Below are 17,675 nucleotides of genomic sequence, written 5' to 3' on the forward strand. Positions count from 1 at the left end.
TAGTTACCTTTCCAAATTTATTCTTGTGGTTGATTTCAAGTTTCATAGCATTGCGGTCTGAAAATATGCATGGTATGATCTCAATCTTTTTGTACTTGTTAAGGGCTGATTTGTGTCCCAGTATATGGTCTATTGTGGAGCATGTTTCATGGGCACTGGAGAAAAATGTACATTCCCCTGCTTTAGGATGAAGTGTTCTGAATATATCTGTTAAGTCCATCTGGTCCAGTGTGTTATTCAAAGCTATTGTTTCCTTGTTGATTTTCTGTTTAGATGATCTGCCCATTGCTAGAATTGGGTTGTGAAGTCCCCTACAATTATGGTACTATTATTAATGAGTTTCTTTATGTTTATGATTAATTTATTTATATATTTGGGTGCTTTCACATTTGGAGCATAAATGTTTACAATTGTAAAGTCTTCTTGGTGGATAGACCACTTAATTATGATATAATGCCTTTCTTCATCTCTTGTTACAGTCTTTATTTTAAAGTCTAGAATGTCTGATATAAGTATGGCTACTCTCGCTTTCTTTTGGTGACCATTAGCATGATAGATGGTTCTCCATCCACTTACTTTCAATCTGAAGGTGTCTTTAGGTCTAAGGTGTGTTCTTGTAAACAGCATATAGATGGATCTTGTTTTCTTGTTCATTCTGTTACCCTATGTATTTTGATTGGAGCATTTAGTCCATTGACATTTAGAGTGAATACTGAAAGATATGAATTTTTTGCCATTATGTTTCTTGTAGAGTTGGAGTTTCTGGTGGTGTTTTCTGGTCCTTTCTAATCTTTGTTGCTTTTGGTCTTTTTTTTCCCCCAGTTTTTCTCCCCTCAGAGATTCCCCCTTAAAATTTCTTGCAGGGCTGGTTTAGTGGTAATGAACTCCTTTAATTTTTGTTTGTCTGAGAAAATTTTAATTTCTCCTTCTATTTTGAATACAGCCTTGTTGGATAAAGAGTTCTTGGCTGCATGGTTTTCTGATTCAGCATATTGAATATATCCTGACACTCCTTTCTGGCCTGCCATGCTTCTGTGGATAGGTCTGCTGCAAACCTGATCTGTCTTCCCTTGTAGGTTAAGGACTTTTTTTCCCTTGTTGCTTTCACGATTCTTTCCTTGCCTGAGTATTTTGTGAATTTGACTATGCTGTGCCTTGTTGATCATTGGTTTTTGTTGAATAGGAGTACTCTGTGCTTCCTGGATTTTGATGTCAGTGTCTTTCCCCAGGTTAGAAAATTTTCTGCTATGATTTTCTCACATAACCGTTCTACCCCTTTTTCTCTTTCTTCATCTTCTGGGACCACTATGATTCTGATGTTGTTCCTTTTTAATGAGTCGCTGATTTCTCTAATTCATAAATCGTGCTCTTTTGCCTTGGTCTCCCTCTTTTTTTCTGCTTCATTATTCTCAATAAGTTTGACCTCTGTATCGCTGATTCACTGTTCTGTCTCATCCATCCTTGCTGCCATGACACCATTCGAGATTGCAACTCCATTATAGCACTTTTTATTTCATCCTGACTAGTTTTTACTTCTTTTTTCTCTGCAGAAAGGGATTCTAATCTATTTTAGACCCCAGCTAGTATTCTTATTATCATGATTCTAACTTCTGGTTCAGACTTCTTGCTAGTATCTGTGCTGATTAACTCCCTGGCTGTTGTTTCTCCCTGCTGTTTCTTTTAGTGTGAATTCCTTCATTTTGTCATTTTGAAGGAAGAAAAGGAATCAATACGCTAAAAAAATAAAATTAAAAGATTAAAGAGAACACACACACACACAAATCAAATAAATGATGCTAGATGCTAGGTGTGTTTTGGTATGGTTGTTGAAAAGAGCTTGATAGATTAGAGAAAAAAGGGAAGAAAAAAAGAAATAAAAAGGAAAATTTTGAAAATTTGAAAAAAATGAATACAATGAAATAGAATAAAATGAAATTATGAAGTAAAATAGAATTTGGTAAATTTACAAAAGAGTAAAAAATATAGTAGGAAAAATTAAAGAAAAATATTTTTAATAAAAATTGAAAATAAAAATATTTTTTTTCTCTTTCTGTATTCAAGAAAAAGAAAAGAAACAAGAAAGAAAATTGAATAGATGGACCAGCAATAGAGTGTAATACGATTGAAATTACATTGGTTTCCCCTCAAAGTCAAAGTATGAGGCACTTTATACTCTGTAAACTAAGCAGGCAGAGAGACATGTGGTGTTTCTAAAGAGTGAAGTCGGCCCAGTTGGGCAGGGCTTAGTGTAATGGCTCCATTCTCCACCAGATGGCACTGCTCAGCTTACTGGGGTGGATTGTTGTGGCACATGTAGGTGTATATGCACATGAATGGGAGTGGTGAAAATGGCGTCATCCAGTTACCCAGTCTCTAGTATTGGAACTCTTTTCCCCAATCAGCAATCACGCACCCTTCCTTTGTCTCTGGCTTCTGTCTACTCCCTGCATTTACATTGTCTGTGACCAAACCTTGTGGTTGCCAGGCAGCACCTCTCTCCTGAATTTTATTTCAGATGGGGCTGTGTTTCTGGACCTTTCACTTCTGAGGGACTGGGGCTTTGACCCATTCTGACCCTCTGCAGGAGGATCTCACTGAGCAATGGCTGGGTATTGGCTGTACCCAGGAATGTTCTTGGGACTGTGTTGCTGCCAATGTCCAGAGACTGTGGCTGGGTGCCAGCCCACCCCAGAAAAAGTTCACACGATCATGTAGCAGCAGCATTTCAATGATTATGGAAAATCACAAGACACATCTGGCACCAGGCTTCACCCTTAATGACCTTCTTACAGCACCAGAGAATGTGGTTGTTCTCCAGGGTCCACTGGGACCTTTGCCTGTGGGGTGGCTGCACAGCCTCTACCAAATGTCCTCCCAGCAGGGGAACCACCTCTCCCCATGTGGCCTGAGACATCCCTGGACCTTACTCTGCTCCTAGGGATTTGCTCTTCCCACCAGAGCACCACCCGGTATTGAGCTGTAGAGTTTCAGACTCTGTACTCCTCTTGTTTATAGAGTCTTAATGGAATTTAATCCCTCTCCTTTCTCCTTTCTTCCTTTTCAGTCCCTGTGGCTGTTTCCACTTTTCCCCTTTGTCTCCAGCTGCTTTGGGGGGGTGCTTTTCCATATCCCCCCCCGCCACCATTTCTGTCCTCTTTCCCCAAGCAAAAACATCTCCCTGCCCTCCACAGCTTCTCTCTACCCGAGTTCACATCTCCACTCCATGTACCTGCTGAGTTCTGTGGTTCAGATTGTGCCAATTGTTGTGTTAATCCTCAAATCAGTTTTCTAGGTGTGCAGGATGGTTTGGTTTTGATCTGGCTGTATTTTATGAACACGAGATGCAAAAAAAGATTTCCATTCTGTTCTGCCATCTTGGCTCCGCCTCTATTTTTAATTTTTTGAGGAAATTCCATACTGTTTTCCAGGGTGGCTGCTCCAGTTTGCATTCCCACCAATAATGCAAAAGTGTTCCCCTTTCTCCACATCCACACCAACATCTGTTCTTTTCTGTGTTGTTAATTTTAGCCATTCTGACAGGTGTGAGGTAGTATCTTATTGTGGTTTTGATTTGTATTTCCCTAATGATGAGTGATGTTGAGTATTTTTTCAAGTGTCTGTTAGCCATCTGGATGTCTTCTTTGGAAAAGTGTCTATTCATGTCTTCTGCCAATTTTTTCACTGGATTATTTATTTCTTTGGTGTTGAGTTTGATTTCTTAGGTGTTATAGATTTTGGATACTAACACTTTATCCAATATGTCATTTGCAAATGCCTTCTCCCATTCCTTCAGTTATCTTTTAGTTTTGTTGATTGTGTCCTTCACCATGAAGAAATATTGATAAGGTCCCAAAAGTTCATTTTGTTTTTATTTCCCTTGCCTCCTGAGACGTGTCACCTAAGAAGTTGCTACGGCTGAGGTCACAGAGATTACTGCTTATTTTCTCCTCTAGGATTTTGATGGTTTCCTGTCCCACATCAGGTCTTTTAAGTATACTCTTAGTGTAGCTAAGTACACACAGCACTACTGATGGTGGTGGAGCACAAAATATGGTAAATTGTGTCATAAAACCTGTCTCTCATGTATATGCACACTTGTATATTACATACTCATATAAAATCCATTAGTAACAAAGATTTTGAGGGCATCATTTGGGTCAGGTCTTATATTCTCTCTCTCTCTCTCTCTCTCTCTCTCTCTCTGTGTGTGTGTGTGTGTGTGTGTGTGTGTCTCCCTATATATATGTATATATTTGGTATATAATTATATCTTTTCCATAGTTAACATCTGCAAGAATAAATAGGATTCCATGTGAAAAGTTCCAGTTAATAATATATTATTTTGGAAAATAATTGGGTTTTTTTGTTTGTTTGTTTCATTAGGTAGTGTTTAGTGGTTTCAATGCAATTTTTAGGCACTCTAAAAATAGATCTTTTCTGAGCAAATATGAATCTAATCAAGGCAATGTATTGTCATATTTTATGTCTCGAGAAAATATGATTAATGTGAATAAGTGTTTCTTAATATGACATATTTAAATAACTTTTCCATGGTTGGCTTGTGTGTTAGGAAATGATCTTCAGATTTAAATAATCCTTCATTGTTTCTTATGTGTAAGAATATCAGCACCAATGAGGAGCTCCAGCAGGAAAGCGCTAAGCTATTTGTCTTTTTCAATACATGTGCCAAGGCTAAGAAATGATAAATCAGTACGACTTCAGAGGACAAGTTTTTAATTAAATGATACCCATAAGTCACCCTTTCTGTTTCCTTAGAGGTTTTTGAAAAAAATCTTTCTAATTTGGCTTTAATGCTCAAATGTATGAATACATTCACTCTAAATCTAAATTACTTCACAATTTTCACCTCAATATTTTCTACTTATTGTAAAATGTCACTTTTAGCATTTCCAGAGTCTTTTATTAGGCACTTTTTTTATTATTGCCCAACTACAGCCAGCTTTACAAGGTTTAAATGTTTATAAATAGGGAAAAGCAAAACACTTTCCTATAAAATCTTGAAGTGTTGCAACAGAAAACAAACTTTAAAAAAATGAAACTTCATTAGAGCTTTACTGGGTTTGTGGACCATTTCCCTGCCATTCTCTTAAAGCGTCTTTTAAATCTCAATTTCAGAAGAGGTTCAGATGCTTTTGAATATATACTACTTACTTGTCTGGATAGCCCTTAAAACCAGTTTTAGGTCAGGCAGCTCTGAAATTAATGATAAGAATTCAATAGTATTCTTTCCATTCACAAAACAAAACAAAAAAGGGGGGGGCAATAATTTTAGAGTTATAGAAGAGAATAAAATATATAACTTATGAGCATGTATTAAAAGCTAGGAAGTAGGGGCACATGGGTGGTTCAGTCAGTTAAGCATCTGACTCTTGATTTCAACTCAGGTCATAATCTCATGATTTTGGGTTTGAGGCCTCCATTGGGTTCCATGCTGAGTATGGAACCCACTTAAAATCCTCTCTTTCTTTCTTTCTTTCTTTCTTTCTTTCTTTCTTTCTTTCTTTCTTTCTCATTCCCTCTGCCCCTCTCTTCCACCACCACCCCCGCCAAAAAAAAAAAAAAAGGCTAGGTAGTGTTCAATATTAGGAATTTTAGTTTTCATAACAGACCCTTAATTATATCTCCCTTGGAAATGTTGAAATAGAAAAGATTGTGAACCTTGCCTAGAGGTGTATAGTCAGGCATGGAATTTCAATCTAGGTTTTTTTCTGATTTCACAGTCAGATCTTCCTTTCATTCCCTCCTATATAGTACTCACATTCCTGTAAGAGTATTTTAACTTGTAAATTTTAAAGTTTTACATATAATCTAGAAAGAAACAGAGACCCAAACTACTCATGATAGTAATGGCATAAGGTTCTCGTCGTTCTTCATCGCAATTCCTTCATTTATAGTATATTTTAGAAAAACAAAATATTTTGTTTTTGTTGTAGAGAGTGAAGGGGATTTGGATAGTTAAGTAACTTTAGGTTGCAATGTAATCAATCCCTGGAGGTGAAGGGTGTGAGGAATAGCAGCATAAAATTTCCACACAACCACATGGGGGCAGTAGCACAGATTGTTAGGGTTTATGAATCATGGAAAAAGGAATAGATTAGAGGACAAGAACTCTTTTTGTCGGAGTTTTGTATAAATAAAAACATGTAAAAATGTAGTATTTCATCAGCTTAAGTAGAGAAAAGCTATTTCAATCAATCAAGACTATAAGATTGATAGGAGATGTCTTATAGGCGTTTGCCAATTTATTTATTCAATAATAAAAACTTCTAGAAACACTAAATCACTGAATATTTAGTCAATGAGAAATTGCTATGTTATTGTACTAACCTACTGTTTTCAAAATATATTACAGGAAAGGGTAAAGTTCAGGGAGAACAAATTGAATATTTTCCAGTTTATTCAACATTCTACTCAGAGTTGTAGCTAGGAGCTTTCTGCTGGGATAATATTATATAGTAAGAGATAAAACTTCAAATTACCTTTTCAAAACATGCATAAATAACTAAGTAAAATTTAGTCAAATTAACAAATTTCTTTTGGGGAGTAAGTAAAATAATTTTGAGCTTTATTAAATATTTGATGCTACCATATGAATTATATTTTTAAAATTTATTTAACATTATCTGAGGCCATGTGTAGATACCCTGGTTGTCAAAGCCAGTGGAGCCCCTATCTGACAGCCAGCAATTACCATTCATGTGTATGAGTGATTTGGTATGATCACTCTAGTCAAGCCTTCAGATGATTACAGCACCAGCTGACATCTGACTATGACCACATGAAAGACTCCAAGTGAAAATCTTTCACCTTAATTCAATTACAGAATTCCATTATGGAATAGCATATGCCTCTGCTCACAAGTATATGAACGTTAACATTTACAAAATATATACATGAATATATATTTGCATATATATATTTAAACCATAATGCAATATGCACTCTGTAATATGTTTCCTACGACTGCCACAGTTTATCTGCTATTTAAATAATCTATTTCCTCATATCAAAGGTAGTCAGATTCCCCAATAGACAGACATCAGGTGACTGCTTTTCACCACTGTATACTTAGAGAACAGTCTTTGAGACATTTCACTTACATGTTAACTATCTCTTTCTGTCTATTTCTCTCCTTACTTTTATTCCATTTATAGGATATTAACTTGGGACTTTTTTCCTTAAGTTTACATTTAGAAGTAAAGACTGAGAACTAAGTCTGAGACAATAAATGGTGAGCATTTTCACTTTCCAAAGCAAAGCAAAGTGCTAGACTCAAAGCAGCACTTATAATGGAGGTAGCTAAGAGAGAGTTTTGTGAACCATAGTTAAGACACCTTGTTTATAATTTAGGTTGACAGGATGTACACAGGTTACTTTGGAAAGGTTTGGATTTTAGTCTCAACTCCTTTTCTCAATTTGATATAAAATAAAAGAAACTTGGAGTTTGAGAGACACGGTGGACTGTGGTCATAAAAATCTAAATGACAAGAGGCTGGCTCCTATAACTCATGATTATAGTGTAGAGGACTGCCATTGGGAAGTATCTATAGTAGTAACAAAGCGAGTGGACCATTGGCCCTATTTACCATGGTCCTATGTGTAGGCCACAGGGAAGCTGAACTTGAATCTTCTCAAGTCCTGAACAAGAGGGATGCGTGGAAGCTTGAAGAGATCTCAGCAGAAAGAGGGTGGAAAATTTATCTGATTGGTCATGGGTTAAGGGGAAATTATAAATAATCAACCAGAAAAGTCACATTTACATGTGTCAAAGATGCTGCAGATAAAACATCCCTGGCAAAGAGGACCTTATCCATAATCCACAACATTTCTTGTGAAAGAATCAGTTTTCAAAAACGTGAGGCCAGTTCAGACAGTACCAGTCAAGTAAGATATTTCCTGTTGCGCTAGTTTTGACTACTTCAGGAGAGGTCAGAAACTCAGCTTAGCAAATTGAAGAAAGAGGGAAAGAGAATCTAGGGGAGGAAATAGAGATCACTATGAACCTATTCTACATGTCGGCTTCCACCAGCACAAATTAAAGGAGGGAAGCATTAATTGTGAATGAAGTTTGGAATTGTGGTTATCACACTGGGCTAGACATAATAAATTGATAACAATGAGACTGACTGTATGGGGGATGAAAGTGATTTGTTTTCTAAGATGTAAGAATTGAGGACAAACAAGCTAGCCCAAATGAAGTGAAGTGCTTGCAAAATTTGTCAAAATTTGCAAACAAAAATTTTTAAATGCTTTATGATTAGATCCCATGTCCAGATATTTCAATACACTTGATTCAAGCACATCTCTATCAGGGGTGAAAACTCATGGATAGAAATATTGAAGCAAAATCTGCATAATCATATGATAAAGCTATAAATAGCATTGGAATGTTTTACATAGTGTGCTTAATGCCAAGAAATAAAATTTTAAGTTGAGAACTGTCAGAATAGGAAAAACTATAGAGTAAGAAATAAACATTTTTTTTTCTGTGTAAAACAAGGAAAATAAATAGACGGTCTTGTCGAAATGTCTATAGTAGGGGAAACTACTCAATTATTGCTTTATACCCCCTTATCTCTTTTGTTCCTATATATGCTAGAAATTGATAATATCACTATAGCAGAATGCATTTTATAGAGTTTGTCACATCTCTTTCCCGTATGTTCTTCCATAAAGCTGTATGAACAGACTATTCCCCCATCAAGGAGTAGAGTCTATAGCTCTACTTCCTTAAATCTGCTTGGACCTTGTTATATCTTTGGTCAATAGAATTTGACAGAGAGACAATGTGTCAGTTTCCAGCGAATCATTTAACTGGCCTCATGGTAATATTTTGTTGAGAACTTTTGCATCTATGTTTATCATAGATGAATCATATAGCTTTCTTTTTTTGTGGTAACTGTGGTTTTGGTATCAGGGTAATGCTGGCCTCATAGAGTGTATTTGGAAATGTTCCTTCCTCTTCTATTTTTTTTTTTTTTTTGGGGGAATGCTTTGTAGAGTTGATATTAATTCTTCTTTAAAGGTTTCATAGAATTCACCTGTGAATCCATCTGGTCCTGGACTTATATTTTTTGGTAGTTTTATGATCACTGATTCAATTTTGTTTGTTTTAATCAGTCTGTTTGTATTTTCTATTTCTTCCTGGCTCAGTTTTAGAAGATTGTATGTTTCTAGGAATTTAGCCTGACTCATTAAGAAAAAGAGAGAAAGGATCATAAATGAGAGAAGTAACAACTGACACCACAGAAAAACAAAGAATTATAAGAGAATACTATTAGCTGACTTCTTAGATTTTCACCTCTTACAGTGCTCCCTCTAGATACTAAATCACCATATTGTAAGAATCCAAAGCCACTGGAGGCCATGTGTAAATACCCTGGTTGGCAAAGCCAGTGGCAAAGCCAGCAATTACGATTCATGTGTATGAATGATTTGGTATGTCCACTCTAGTCAAGCCTTCAGATGACTACAGCACCAGCTGATATCTGAATGTGACCACATTAAAGACTCCAAGTGAAAATCTTTCACCTGAATTCAATCAACTGGCAGACCCATAACAATAGTAATTCTTTTTTTTAAGCCATTATGTTTCTGAGTGTTTTTTCTGCAGCAATAGATAACTAGAATTATCTATAATTCTAAAACTGAAGATGATTGCTTCATTTTTGCTTAAGTTTATATAATTTCTTTGAAGTGTAAAGAAGTCTTATTTTATGGTAATATATCTTAGTTTGGATTCTCAAAAACATAGCTTATGTGATAATGCTTTATTAGGGAGTATAAATAAAGCTAGAGAAACAATTAGTAAAAGAAAAAGGCAGTGAGACAGGAGGGAAAAAAAGGCAAAAAATTCGGTCATATTTCTAAAGTGGCTACAGTATTATAAACACAACGGCTCACTGAAATCATGCAAATGTCTCTGGATAGGACATAATGGAGTTATTATATCTCAGAATAATTGTCTGTGGAGAACAAAGGAGAAGAATTCATTCCATGGTTCCTTCACATTCATTGTCTCTCATTAGTCGAAATCTACCCAAAGGGTGTTTAGTCTCTCATCCTTCCAGGTTGTGTTGCTTACGCCTCCTTGACAGCTGCAGAGGACTCCAGAATCATAACTGTTAGCATGGCACTTTGAGTGTGGAATTTATAGGAAGAGTCAAAGGCTCTATGGGTGAGATCAGTCCAGGCTTAGATGCCATAGCCAGAGCTTCTGCTCCATTGGAGCAGTTGATGCCTTGTCAGAGCCTGGCTCTCACTCTAACAAACCTTGAAATATTCAGGAATTCTAAAGGATGAGGTCAGAACAGTGGCAGTTGGAGCACTCCATTGATCAAATGCCTGAGGGATCAGGAGGCAGGTAAAGCTAAGTGAAGCAGGGGAAGCATATGAATTGGATGTGATAAAATCCACCCGATGGGCCACTCAGATTCATATACAGATCTTCTATAAAGAAGGGGGATTGGAAATCCAATTATTCAAGGTACTAGTTTGCAATATTTCTTAAAAGGCTAAAGAGAATTAAAAGACTGAGGTACAACTGGTGTTTGGGCCATAATTATTTCTTGCCATCTCTTTTTTCCAGCACTCCTTCTAGAGTTTTTGTTGTTTTGTTTTTACCTTGAGCCTGCACCTTGGCTGGTCTAAGTCATTTGTATTGCTGAATTGTCCAGAGTATCATATCTGCTGAAGGAGTTTCACTGACCCTTTCAAGGCTGAAAGTATATAATTGACTTGTCAGAGTGGCTACATGACCTTTCTGAAGAGTGTTGCTATATAAGGGACTCAAAATCAGTCTCAGATGTTGGCAAATTCTTTATTCAGTAGGATCAATAGCTAGATCAACATAGTGAGAGGAAATCTATGCTATTAGTTCATCAGGAGCTACCTGTTTTGCAAACATAGTCTTTTCTTTTGTGGGCCCATAGTGCAATCCCTGGAGTGGCTGATGAGAGTATCTGTCTCACATCCACAAAACAGGTAATTTTATCTTTCCTGAAGTATATCTTCTCTGGCTGGTATTATATGAGTTACAACGATACACATATTTGTGCCCTCTTCCATACAGAGATCCATGTACCTCTTCCACAAACTTTCTTGTCCCTAACCTTTCAGTGTTGGTCCTTTCAGATTTTTGACCCACTATCCAGATAAGTCCCACTGCCCAGTAGTCAATATAGTATATCCACATTGCAGGCCAACTTTTCTTGCATATAAGTTATAATCAAGTGTACTGCTCACAGCTCTGACTTCTGGAAAAATTTCCCTTCACCATTCTCCTTCTGGACTACCCTTAGGGCAGCAATCATCCATCTCTGGCTTCAACCAATGTATTACATGGGCACATCTATGATTCAGGCCCAAATCCTTTAATTTTAAGTTACTTGGTTATAAGAAACACTGAAAACGCCATAGGTGTGAGTTAAAGGAGAAGCAGAACTGGGCGTGCCTTTAAAGCCTATTTATAAATAAAATAATTTTCACCGTATTCTGGGTTTTTCTGCTATGTCCACTCAGTCTTGTTATTTGCTGGATCTTTTAATGCCAGCTGAGAATAAGTTTCACTAGTCTCAAGGTCATTTAGTACTCCATGGTCATTCTTTACTCCAGCCTAATAATAGCACATCAAGAGTTGATTTTCCTCCCTTCCTCCCTCCCTCCCTCCCTCCCTCCCTTCCTTCCCCCCCCCTTTTTTTTTTAAAAAGCTTATTTATTTATTTTGACAGAGAGAGAAAAAGAGAGAGAGAGCATGAGCAGGAGAGGGGCAGAGAGAGAGGGAGAGAGATACAGCCCTGAGTAGGTTCCCTACTGTCAGTGCAGAGCCCGATTTGAGACCCGAACTCAAAAACTGTGAGATCATGACCTTAGCTGAAGTCAAGTCTGACGGTTAACCAAATGAGCCACACAGGCACCCCAACGGTTCATTTTTCAAATGGAGAATTTTTCTCTACTGTGAAGGAAGGACATGATCTTGTTCCAAATAACCGTAGTGGTTTACATAATGATATATAAATTTGATAGTCTGAAATGTCAGTATTTTATAACTAGAATTTAATTCATTTCAATTTTCCTTATATTATTGGGATACAAATGTTAAAATATATTTCCATGAATTTTAACACAAGAGATTCTATTATAAATATTTCACCAAATTAAAAAACTTTTGTGACTTACAGTAACACATATGCATGTACTCATGTAAATAATTTATTAAGTATTTCTGTTTTTTAAATTTTGTCTATAGGATGTATAACTTTAGTCAACAGTAAGTGTGGTGCAGAGAAGGGAACACTGGACAGAAAGTTGAAAATATGGGTATATGTTTTGTTTTCTCTATTTTCTTGTTCTACACTGCATGTCACATAGTTAAATCCCATTGATTTACTAAGTGCCAGTCACAATTCTAAACTTAATTGTAATAATTTCTGAACATCAGAGGACCAAAGGGACATTTTCTTTTATTTTGTTTCTGTCTCATAATTTTTAGAAACTTTCTTTTTTTAATTCTTGACCCTGTGCCCCCAGTCCTCAAATATGAGGATTCACAATATTGGAATGTTTGGCTACAACTAGTAAGATTACCATAAATACATATAAATGCATCAAAAAACTAATTGTTCCTGTCTATGAGCTTGAAGCCATTCCAGAGAAGAGATGGGTATTGAGGTTAACTAGAAAAGTGGGTATCTTGTAATTGAATGATATGTGATGAGGTATTGTTCTATCACAGTATAGTGGGATAAACTATAACTTGAGAATGTGGCACATATTAATATTTTTTCAATGTCTAAAAATTTAATAGGAAAAAATCAGTTTATGTCTTTTTGGTTATATTTGTTATCTTTATTTATTATATTTATATTTATTATATTTATATTTATTATTTATTTATTGTTCCTCAATCCTATAGAAAGTAAAAAGAGAAAAATTATTTTCACGTAGTATTTACTTTCTCATGAGGCTTATATTCATATTTTACTCATATTTTCTTTAAAAAATTAAAAAAAATTAACGTTTATTTATTGTTGAGAAACAGAGAGAGACAGAGCATGAGTAGGACAGGAACAGAGAGGGGGAGGCACAGAATCTGAAACAGGCTCCAGGCTCTGAGCTATCAGCACAGAGTAAAATGCAGGGCTCGAACTCACGAACCATGAGATCATGACCTGAGTCGAAGTCAGATGCTCAACCAACTGAGCCACTCAGGCACCCCACTCATATTTTCTAGGATGAAATAAGCCAATTATTTCCATACATTAAATTAAAGACTAATTTTGTGTTTGATTTTTTACTTTGTAATTGTCATTCCTTGAGTTAATTCTGCTCCCCAGATTATTGAAATATCTCGAGCTTTGTAATGCTTTATATATGGTTGTATAAACTTTCTTTTAAACTTTTATTTATTTATTTAAAAAAATTTTTAACGTTTATTTATTTTTGAGACAGAGAGAGACAGAGCATGAACGGGGGAGGGCCAAAAAGAGAGGGAGACACAGAATCGGAAACAGGCTCCAGGCTCTGAGCTGTCAGCACAGAGCCTGACGCGGGGCTCGAACTCATGGACCGCGAAATCATGACCTGAACCGAAGTCGGACGCTTAACCGACTGAGCCACACAGGCGCCCCTTAAACTTTTATTTTGAAATAATTTCAAACTTACAAACATGCAAGAATAGTAATAATATAGAAAATCCCAGTATATCCTTTACTCAGATTCATCAATTTTTAACATGTTGGCATATTTGCTTCTTCACTGTGTTTTTACCCCTTTTTATTTCTTTTGTTTTAAAATATTTACTTTTTGAGAGAGAGAGAGCGAGTGAGCAGGGGAGGAACAGAGAGAGAAAATGACAGAGGATCTGAAGCAGGCTCTGTGCTGACAGTAGTGAGCCCCATGTGGGGCTCAAATTCATGAACCGTGAGATCATGACCTTTTTTATTTCTAATAAAGATAGAAATGACCCCAGCCCTTTTTCATTTCCAATAACGTTTTTGTATTTCATTTAAAATAATAACATAGGGGCGCCTGGGTGGTTCAGTGCATTAAGCATCAGATTCTTGATTTTGGCTCACGTCATGATCTCATGGTTCCTGACTTTGAGGCTGGCTTTGGACTCTGCACTGACAATGCAGAGCCTGTTTTGGATCCTCGGTCTCCTCTCTGCCCCTCCCCAAATAGTGCACATATGCTCTCTCTCTCGTCCTCTCTCTCAAAAATGAACATAAACATTAAAACAGTAAAAATAAAGTAAATCATGGTACAATGATGAAATTGAGGAAATTTAGCATTGATACAATGCATTAATTGATACTCCATATCTAAATTCTATTAGCTGCCCAATACCGTACTTTTATGTTATTTATTTTTGCATTACAGGACCCTCCCCATGATCATGTACTATATTTAGCTGCGAAATCTTGTTAGTGTTTTTGAATCTGGTGTTATTTTTTAGTCTTTCTATGACATCGATATTTGTGATAAAAACAGGTCAATGTTAAAATTAAAATGTTTCTTATTTCAGGTTTGTTTTTTGTTTTTTTCATAAAATCCTCCCTTAAATATGGAATCCATTAATGATTCTTGCTGAAACAATTTTTCTTATGATGGTGGCAAAATGAATCTTTTCCAGCTCTACCATGTATACTAATAGCCATGAAATCCTACAAACAGCCAAATAGGGGACAATTTGTGCATCAAATAAATTAGGACATACTGGAATATAACCACTGGGTAAAATAATTAGCGAATATTCCTATATCTACATAATATACCAAAATTATTCCCATACCTTGAAGTGAAAGAGAGAGAAAAAAAAAACAACACTATTCATTCTCCAATTAGAGGAGGTCATCCGGAGGGCATGACCTTTAGTTGACCTGGAAGCCAGGCCCAGTAATTAGAGTCTCCTGCCCTCGGAATGTGGGTTCCGCCCACCATTCCCACAGTCAGAGCCATTTCAGTGATGGAATCTTGGGAGAGCAGTACGTTCTTGAGGCCGTCTGGAAGTATGTGTGACTGAACCCTGCTAAAGCCCCTCTATAAAGTTTTAAAATTCCAGCAAGCAGGTGCCAAGATCTGTTTGTCTTGAGACGGCCAAACACAAACCTTGTAAGTAAATTCCCTTGCTTAAAATAAACCTGCCATCTAACAATCTGGAGAGGTCTTTCCTTGCCCTTTACTTACGGGGCGTGGTTTCAAATTTCACCTAGGGAGACTCCCAAAGTTGCAAACCAACAATTGGCTAGAAGAAATGGGACTTGGGGGAAACAAACAAACAAACATTCGCAGGGGAAATGTGGAGAGAGATGGCCTGTATGTTAGATGCTTGTGGACCGCCATGTGAGTTCGCAGATGCCCTGAAAACGCACGTTACTTTTCAGGTATTTGTTTGAGAAAATTATGTATCGTGCACTGCGGCAGCAAAGAGAAACGAAGGGCTGCCATAGCGGTCTGGCCTCTACTCTGCGCAGGTGGACTGACCACCGGTGCCCAAATAGAGGCTGAAGCTCCAGTTAGCAGGTTGGTTGAATAGATGAGGTTAGAGGAGAACATGCAGTTGTCCACTATTCTAGCTTCAGAGCTGGCAGACAGGATGGGAAAGAAGGATAAGCTGGACACCTGAGTGTGCCATTTTGAAAATGCTGGACAGAACGTATGGCTATGGATTATGTTTCCAGGCTTCAAAGCCTGGTTAGGAGACTACAAGGGGAATTCCTGGAAGGTGAGGAGAGCAGAGGAGAGGACGTTAGAGTGATTGACAATGAAATGGAAGAAGCCTTCCACGTTGTCTGACCCCTAATACAAAAGAAACTTTTATTTTAAAAAAAATTTTTATAATGTTTATTTTTGAGAGAGATTGTGAGTGGAAAGGGGTGGAGAGAGAGGGGGGTGACACAGAATCTGAAGCAGGCTCTAGGTTCTGAGCTATCAGCACAGAGTTCTAGCCTGGGCTCAAACTCATAAACCACGAAATCATGACCTGAGCTGACGTGGGACCCTTAACCCACTGAGCCACCCAGGCACCCCCAAAAGAAACTTGTAAATAGTAATTATTCTAGACTTCTTATAATGACTGATGCCCTACCCTAGTTATGAGCCCTAGTAACTGACCCTTCAATAGATACATGGATTGGGTGCATAGAAAGACCCAGGTGAGATGACTTATTGCAGAGACTGCTGGATTGCTTTTTAAGTTTATTATTTTGACACAGAAACAGCATGAGTTGGGAAGGGGCAGAGAGAAGGAGAGAAAGAGAATCCCAGGCAGGTTCCACACTGCCAGCACAGAGCCCGATGTGGGACTCGAACTCACAAAACCGTGAGATCATGACCTGAGCCTAAAGCAAGAGTCAATCGCTTAACTGACTGAGCCACCCAGGCGCCCCCTTGTTTTCATTTTTTATTTAAATTCCAGTTAGTTAACATACAGTGTAATATTAGTTTCAGGTGTACAATATAGTGATTCAACACGTCCATACAACACCTGATGCTCATCACAGCAAATGTACTCCTTAATACTCTATCACCTGTTTCACCCATCCCCCCACACTCCCATCAGTTTGTTCTCTATAGCCAAGAGTTGGTTTCTTTTTCCCCCTTTGCTCATTTGTTTTGTTTCTTAAATTCCACATATGAATGAAATCATATGGTATTAGTCTTTATGTGACCGACTTATTTCAGTTAGCATAATACTCTCTAGTTCCATCCATGTCATTACAAATGACAAGATTTCATTCTTTTTTATGATTAGTTTCCATTATAAACACACACACACACACACACACACACACACACACACATATATATATGCATGCATATCACCTCTTTCTCCATTCATCAGTTGATGGACATTTAGGCTGTTTCCATAGTTTGGCTGTTGTAGATATGCACCAGCATTTCTTTGTAGCACAGATATGGTAGTAACAAATTCAGGTTTTCTTTATCTAGAAATGTAGAAATGTCTTTTTTTCTATACTTTAAGTTTTGAAAAATAATTTCACTGGACATAAAATTGTTACTTGAAAGTTATTTTTTTCAGCACCTTTGAATATGCCATTCTTCTGGCTTCCATTATTTCTGATGGAATTTCAGCCATTAATATTCATTGCCCTGTATGTTTTGTATTAATTTATTCTTGCTCTTATTAATGTTATATGTTGGCTTTTAGCAGTTTAATTGTGATGAGTCCACGTATGATTTCCTTTGTGATGTTCTTATATTTTCCTTTGTGAGGTTTGTTAAGTTTCTTGGATCTGGAAGTTACTGTTTTATACCAAGTGTGGGATGATTTGGCCTTTATTTCCTCAAGTATTTTTCTGCTCCTCTCTCTTTTTCTTGTCCTCTGGACTGTACTTTCACACAGTGTGGAATGCTTGATATTGTGCCACACATTTCTGAGATTTTTTTCATTTTTCCTTTATCTTGTGCTTTTGATGGTAGACGATTACTCTTAGCCTACTTTGAAGTTCAATAATTCTTTCTCTGACAACTCAAATTTGCTGTTAATTCCGTGTGGATAATTTTAATTTTTATTGTGTTTGTCAATTCTAGAATTTCCATTTGATTTATTTAATAGTTTGTTTCTCTGATGAAATTTGTTCAGTAATTCTTAGCACATAATCCTATTTCTGTTTTCCTTTAAATTTTGAAAC

The sequence above is a fragment of the Panthera onca genome, chromosome B3 (genome assembly GCF_046562875.1).
Source record: "Panthera onca isolate mPanOnc1 chromosome B3, mPanOnc1 haplotype 2, whole genome shotgun sequence".
NCBI classification, from domain to species: Eukaryota; Metazoa; Chordata; class Mammalia; order Carnivora; family Felidae; genus Panthera; species Panthera onca.